Here is a 7,927-nt window from a genome sequence, read left to right on the forward strand (position 1 = left end):
AGTGTATTGTTTAGCCTCCATGTGTTTGTATTTTTTGCAGATTTTTTTCCTGTAATTGACATCTAGTCTCATAGCGTTGTGGTCAGAAAATATATTTGATACTATTTCAATTTTCTTAAATTTACCAAGACTTGATTTGTGACCCAAGATATGATCTACCCTGGAGAATGTTCCACGAGCACTTGAGAAGAATTGTATTCTGTTGTTTTTGGATGGAGTGTCCTATAAATATCAATTAAGTCCATCTCGTTTAATGTATCATTTAAAACTTGTGTTTCCTTATTTATTTTCATTTTGCATGATCTGTCCATTGGTGAAAGTGGGGTGTTAAAGTCCCCTGCTATGATTGTGTTATTGTTGATTTCCCCTTTTATGGCTGTTAGTATTTGCCTTATGTATTGAGGTGCTCCTATGTTGGATACATAAATATTTACAATTGTTATATCTTCTTCTTGGATTGATCCCTTCATCATTATGTAGTGTCCTTCTTTGTCTCTTGTAATAGTCTTTGTTTTAAAGTCTATTTTATCTGATATGAGAATTGCTACTCCAGCTTTCTTTTGATTTCCATTTGCATGGAATATCTTTTTCCATCCCCTCACTTTCAGTGTGTATGTGTACCCAAGTCTGAAGTGGGTCTCTTGTAGACAGCATATATACGGGTCTTGTTTTTTTATCTATTCAGCCAGTCTATGTCAATTGGTTGGAGCATTTAATCCATTTACATTTAAGGTAATTATATGTATGTTCCTATTACCATTTTCTTAATTGTTTTGGGGTTGTTATTGTAGGTCTTTTCCTTCTCTTGTGTTTCTTGCCAAGAGAAGTTCCTTCAGCATTTGTTGTGAAGCTGGTTTGGTGGTGCTGAATTCTCTTAGCTTTTGCTTGTCTGTAAAGCTTTTAATTTCTCCATCAAATCTGGATGAGATCCTTGCTGGGCAAAGTAATCTTGGTTGGACCTTTTTCTCCCTCATGACTTGAAATATGTCTTGCCACTCCCTTCTAGCTGGCAGAGTTTCTGCTGAAAGATCAGCTGGTAACCTTATGGGGATTCCCTTGTGTGTTATTTGTCATTTTTCCCTTTCTGCTTTTAATATTTTTTCTTTGTATTTAATTTTTGATAGTTTGATTAATATGTGTCTTGGTGTGCTTCTCCTTGTATTTATCCTGTATGGGACTCTCTGTGCTTCCTGGACTTGATTAACTATTTCCTTTACCATATTAGGGAAGTTTTCAACTATAATCTCTTCAAATATTTTCTCAGTCCCTTTCTGTTTCTCTTCTTCTTCTGGGACCCCTATAATTCGATATGTTGGCACATTTAATGTTGTCCCAGAGGTCTCTGAGACTGTCCTCAATTCTTTTTTCTTTATTCTGCTCTGCAGTAGTTATTTCCACTATTTTATCTTCCAGGTCACTTATCCGTTCTTCTGCCTTATTCTGCTATTGATCCCTTCTAGAGAATTTTTTTTTTTTTTGGCAGCACGCAGGCCTCTCACTGCTGTGGCCTCTCCTGTTGCGGAGCACAGGCTCCGGAAGCGCAGGCTCAGCGGCCATGGCTCACGGGCGCAGTCGCTCCGCGGCATGTGGGATCTTCCCGGTCCGGGGCACGAACCCGTGTCCCCTGCATTGGCAGGCGGACTCTCAACCACTGCACCACCAGGGAAGCCCCCTTCTAGAGAATTTTTAATTTCATTTATTGTGTTGTTCATCATTGTGTTTGCTCTTTAGTTCTTCTAGGTCCTCTTGTTAAACTTCATTTTGCTTAACTTACTCTGTTTGGGGTCTCCTTTTCACAGGTTGCAGGTTCATAGTTCCCGTTGTTTTTGGTGTCTGCCCCAAGTGGCTAAGGTTGGTTCAGTGGGTTGTGTAGGCTTCCTGATGGAGGGGACTAGTGCCTGTGTTCTGGTGGATGAGGCTGGATCTTGTCTTTCTGGTGGGCAGATCCACGTCGTCTGGTGGTGTTTTGGGGGTGTCTGCGGCCTAATTATGATTTTAGGCAGCGTCTCTGCTAATGGGTGGGGTTGTGTTCCTTTCTTGCTGGTTGTTTGACATAGGGTGTCCAGCACTGTAGCTTGCTGGTCGTTGAGTGGAGCTGAGTCTTGGTGTTGAGATGGAGATCTCTGGGAGATTTTCGCCGTTCGATATTACGTGGAAATGGGAGGTCTCTGTGGACCAATGTCCTCAACTTGGTTCTCCCACCTCAGAGGCACAGCCGTGACGTCTGGCTGGAGCACCAAGAGCCTGTCATCCACAAGGCTCAGAATAAAAGGGAAGAAAAAGAAAGAAAGAAAGAAGAAGATAAAATAAAATAAATTTTAAAAGTTATTAAAATAAAAAATAATTATTAAAAAAAAATTTAAAAAGTAATTTAAAAAAAGAAAGAAGAGAGCAATCAAACCAAAAAACAAATCGACCAATGATAACAAGTGCGAAAAACTATACTAAAACAACAAAAACAAAGAAAAAAATGGACAGACCGAACCCTAGGACAAATGGTAAAAGCAAAGCTATACAGACAAAATCACACACAGAAGCATAAACATACACACTCACCAAAAGAGAAAAAGGGGAACGAAATATATATATCGTTGCTCCCAAAGTCCACGTCCTCAATTTGGGATGATTCATTGCCTATTCTGGTATCCCACAGATGCAGGGTACATCAAGTTGATTGCGGACAAGGGTGAGAATTCTTGCTGAATGGTTATTATTCCATTATAGTCATAGTCTTCTGCTATCTCTTCATATAAGTCCTGAATATTTCTTATCAAGGGTATTGTCAGACATTTTATGATTCAGGCTGGAATTGTTGTGCAATCATTAAAAAAACCCTATTTTCTAACTGGTTATTGTTAGTGTTTTTTTTTTTTTAATAAAAATTTCTTCCACTTCTGTATACAACCATTTTCTAATTTTTTAGTATATTATATATATATAAACTAATATATATTATATATATAATATATATAAACTAATATACTAGTTTTTCAGTTGGTCCTCTGGAAAGTTCTGGATATCAAATTATAAAAGTTAAAAATTATAATAATTTTATCTCTTCCTAATAGCTATAATGCTTATTTCTGTTTCATATTTTATTGCTTGACTGGAACCTTCAAAACAATATTAAATTTTAATGGTGGCTGGAGGCATCTTTGCTTTTTTCCAGGAATGGGAATGCCTCTAATGTTTCATCATTAAGTGCTATGCCAGTTCAAGATAAATAGAAATATATTTTTTTAATAAGAAAGACAAATTGAATTTTATCAAAACATTTTTTAGAATTTACTGAGACGAGTTTTAAAAAACTATTTGATCTACTAATACATTACTTAATAGCCAAAGAGTTTTTAACTAGAAACCAGCCTATAAATGAAGACTCAAAGGGAGCTGAAAGGAGAGGTTCGGGATGGAGATGTAAATCTGTATGTTGTCAGTATACAGATAGCATTTCATACCATATGACCAGAGGGGATCTCCTAAGTAGTGGGTGTATGTATCAAAGAAAAGTCAGAGGACTGAGCCTTGAGACACTCCAAGGTTTTAGAACTCATGAAGATGAAGAGAAGTGAGGAGTGGCCAGTAGGTATGAAGAAAACCAAGACAGCATGGTGTTCCAGAAGCCACGTGAGCAAAGGGTTTCAATGATGAAGGTGATCAGTTCTGGCAGTGCTGCTAATGTCAAGATGAGTACTGAGAGATGACACTGGATTTTGCAAATTGAAAGTCACTGGTGACCTTGATAAGAGCAGTTTCAGTTGATCAGAGGTGAAACTTCTGATTGGAGTGAGTCCAAGAGAGAATAAGACAATCGTGCTTGTGCTGGGCAAATCCAGCCCATTTCTATGCCTAGATGAGCAACGTCCCAGAGCCTCAGTAAATCAAGGCTCTCTTCTCCAGATGAAAAAACTTTAGAAGCAAACCTAAGAAACTTAAGTGGAAAGAAACAGAGGCTGAGTTTGGGATCTGACGGCAAAATGCCTGGATCCCAATTCCAGATCTATCCCTCCCCACCTCTACAGCCTTGAGAAAGACATTTAGAATCCCTGAATCTCAGTTTTTCATCTATAAAATGAGGTGATACTGTTTTCAAAGGGTAGTGGTGAGGTTTCAATTTTTTGAAATGCACTTAAACCCCTACACCAATACTGACTCTTCTCACTTTTTTAAAGTCTCCTGGACATTTTCTTTCCTGTTGTCTTGTGGCCAAGTTTTAAGATGGTGAAATTCAGATTTACTTAAAACATAAACCACTCTTTTTGAATATAGTTTCCTATGAATCCTAAAAGGCTTCAAAAGGCCACTATGCAAATGTGAAGCCCTTTGAAGTTTGTTCTGCTTGCTGCTTTGCCTAAAAATTAATCCTGTTACAAAACAGGTAGATTAAACACGAATAAACAGGTAAGAGTGCAAATAAAAAAACCATTCTATTGAAATGTTTTGCTGTACACAGAGCAGTGAAAGGTGAAAGGGGATAATGGGGAAGGGGAAACGTGGGGCCAAAGAAGGGTTGCTATCTGTTTTTTAGATAAAATAAACTCGGCATGCTTCTGTGCTGTTGGGGATGATTCAGTGGAGCAGGGAAAATGGTGCAGCAAAGAGAGAGGACAATCAATCGCTGGAGTGATGTCCTGGAGGAGGTGAGAGTAATGGCATCTGTTGTACAAGTGGAGGGATTGACATTAAATAAGAGTAACAGAATATGCAGAGGAACAAGAGGGAAGTAAGAGGATGTGCAAAGATGCACATATGTAGGTGGGTAGCTTTCTTGGTAGAATCGTGGAAATCCTCTTCTGATTGCTTTTTGGTTCTCCTTGAAAGAGGAAGGTAAGCTCATTCGCTGAGAGTGAGAATGGAGAGAGGGGTAGCGAGATTTGAGTAGAAAGTGGAATGTGTGAAAGAATTACCTAAACAGATGTATCCATGGTTATCACTTGTGCATTTATTTCTTTTATAATGTTAAACAATAAAAAATTTATTTTAAAAACTCCTTTAATATTACCCCATTGCCTTCAGGATAAATACAAATTCATCAGCATCATATTAAAGACTATTCTTCATCTTCTTCATAAACTTTTATCTCGGGCTTCCCTGGTGGCGCAGTGGTTGGGAGTCTGCCTGCCGATGCAGGGGACACGGGTTCATGCCCCGGTCCGGGAAGATCCCACATGCTGCGGAGCGGCTGGGTCCGTGAGCCATGGCCACTGAGCCTGCGCATCCGGAGTCTGTGCTCCGCAACGGGAGAGGCCACAACGGTGGGAGGCCCGCGTACCACGAAAAAAAACAAAAAACAAAAAACCTTTTATCTCATCTCCTGTCACATTCTTGTTACAATCTATGTTCCACCCTTATCAGTTACTTAAGAGTTCTCCTCAAGAGGCATTATGTTTAACACTCCCTGTGGCAGACAATTTGCCAAAGATGACTGCAAGAATCCATCCCATTCCACATGTTCTTCTGCAATGTGACCTTGACAAGTAGATTTTCTCCATTCCCTCAAATCAATGACTGTTTTGACCAATAGAATATAATGGAAATGACGCTGCCAGTTCTGGGAGTAGCCCTTAACTGGACTGGCAGTTTCAGTCACAGTGCCTTTTGGAATGCTTGCTCTTGGGATACAGCCTCTTGGAACCCAGGCACCATGCTGTGAGAAGCAAAAGCTACAAAGCCATGTGCAGGTACTTCTGATGGGTGGTCCCAGCTGGGCTCCCAGCCAACACCCAGGGTGAGTCACCAGCCATGTGGGTGAATCATCTTGAAATGTCCAGCCCAGTTGAACCTTCAGATGACTGAGCACCAGACTACATCTCTGACTGCAATCACAGGAGAGACGCCAATTAAGAACTTCCCAGATGAACCCAGTCAATCCATAGACTTGCGAGAGACATATGTTATTTAGAACCCTAAACGACAGGCTGGTTGGCTATGCAGCAGTAGATAACCAGAACTACTGAGTGCTGATGTGGGGAGACAGCAGTTGTCATGGTAGTAGTGGTGGTGGTAGACAGGTGATTTAGGCTAAAATCATGGCTCTGCCACACCCTGGCTCCGTGATCTTAGCAAGTTACTTAAATTCCTGAACTTCATTTTTCCATAAATGGGAATAATAATAACCACCTCACCTGACACAGTTCCTGGAGTTAGTTGATTTTGAAGAAGGGATAAAGGTTTCTGCCCTTCACCTTAGGTTTTAGCTTGGCCCACTGAGGAAAAACTTCCTCGCCTACCATTTTACCTTATCTCTTTATACCCATATTCCAGCTCTTCCCCGTGAGAAGAGCTGTTGATAATACGACTTGCTGGGCTTACATTTTACTTGTGGGCATAGTTACTGCATTGTGTGTGTATCTATGAGCATGTCGTGTTTCGTCTGTAGTTAGATGGATGAGGAAATTCCAGCCAGCCTTGCCAATGCAACTACTTGGTAAGTGTACTCACAGTCTGCCTCCACAGAGCCAGTTTTATTAAGGATATAGACATGGAGACGTAGGAAGCTACTTCGGCCTTTGGACAAAGCAGTGTTCTCCAAGCAAGCTTTAACAGAGCACTGGGTATTATGAAAAGTAGCATTATATTTGTCATATGGTTACTAATCCATTTTGTTCACGGCTTCCCCAATAGAAGAAAAGTATGAATGGGTTTAAGAAGCAAAGCCCACCCCCATAACCCTAATAAACTCCTACTGTTCTTTAGTAGTCAGTTCAACACTGCCTCCTCTGCCCTCAGGTGTGTTGGGTTCCCCTTACCTGAGTTGCTATTTCTCCTCATGCAGAACTTGTATTACTTCTGTTCATATTTTAGTTTGACACTTCCTCCCAATAGTCAGTGAAACTCTTTAGAAAAGGGAAAAGAAAGGTCTTCCATTCAAAGTGTTGACATATGGCAGGATCTCAATCAATATTTGTGTAATAAATTAACATCTTAGACATTATAAATTTTAAGGATATATGGGTATGTTCCTGTGTGTAGGTGTGTGTGTGATGAGTGTGTGTGTGCAACACTCGCCTGCCCCTCCCCCATTCTTTCAACACAAACAAATAGCCAAAACCTAGATAAGGGTTTTAAGGTTATATCCCAAATCTAGCAGTTAAGATATAAAGGTTATTATTTGAGTTATATAGAAAACGTGTGATATTTTATTACTAAGGAAATAATGTATTTATCTCACATAACAAAAGTTTTGCTAATTGAAGAATGAACATTTTGAACTCGTAAGTAGACAAATAATTGTAAAGTAACAAGTTTGACACTCTGAAATACGTTTTTAAAGCCTCTATATTAAATTATTATTAATGCTGCCAAAAAGCAATACAGAAATCTTGACACTATTATTCCAAATATGTAATTTAATGTACTATAGGTATCTTGGTAAAATGAACAACAGCTATACAGGAGTCATAAATAAAAATATTTACTTATATACCTTCATCGTCAGTATTGAGCTTGGTTTCCAGTTCTGCTATCTTGTGTCTTATTTCAAGCACTGAGAGTTGCACTATATCCCTATTATTAAACACATTTTGTTAATTATGATTCACTTAAAAATAACATGAGAAAAATAATACACAGTAACCTACCACTACTTCAGGAACAACCTATATGAAACATCACTTATTGAAGGCCTGGTTGAGAATTAGTTATCAGGCAAACGCAGGATTCCGATTACCCGGGTCCGGAAGGACACTAAAATGCACTAAAGCTCAAAGCTCCCCATGTAACCACTTAAAACCCTTTAAAGTTGGCCTCAAGAAGTCTGACAATTTTGGTTACTTGGTTTCTCAAAGCCCAGAAAAGGAGCTGCAAATTACTACAGAAAGGAACAGCTAGGGCAACAGGTAACAACTGACAACCTGAAATAAAAAGGAAAAAAAAGAAACACTAATAAACATAAACACACACACACACACACACACACACACACACA

The 7,927-nt window shown here is 39.2% G+C and overlaps 1 protein-coding gene and 1 long non-coding RNA gene across 2 annotated transcripts in view; both read right to left on the reverse strand.

Annotated features, from left to right (window-relative positions):
* CCDC169 (coiled-coil domain containing 169) overlaps positions 1–7,927 on the reverse strand; it is a gene marked incomplete at its 5' end in the record, with an annotated part of 49,272 nt that overhangs the window by 33,420 nt on the left and 7,925 nt on the right.
* On the reverse strand, positions 5,208–7,613 carry LOC114487518 (uncharacterized). The gene is made up of 3 exons (XR_003682680.1): positions 7,427–7,613; positions 6,750–6,836; positions 5,208–5,225 (listed from the first exon to the last, which is right to left on the reverse strand). It is a non-coding gene; the product is annotated as an uncharacterized lncRNA (long non-coding RNA).

Source organism: Physeter macrocephalus, chromosome 13 (assembly GCF_002837175.3).
Source record: "Physeter macrocephalus isolate SW-GA chromosome 13, ASM283717v5, whole genome shotgun sequence".
NCBI classification, from domain to species: domain Eukaryota; kingdom Metazoa; phylum Chordata; class Mammalia; order Artiodactyla; family Physeteridae; genus Physeter; species Physeter macrocephalus.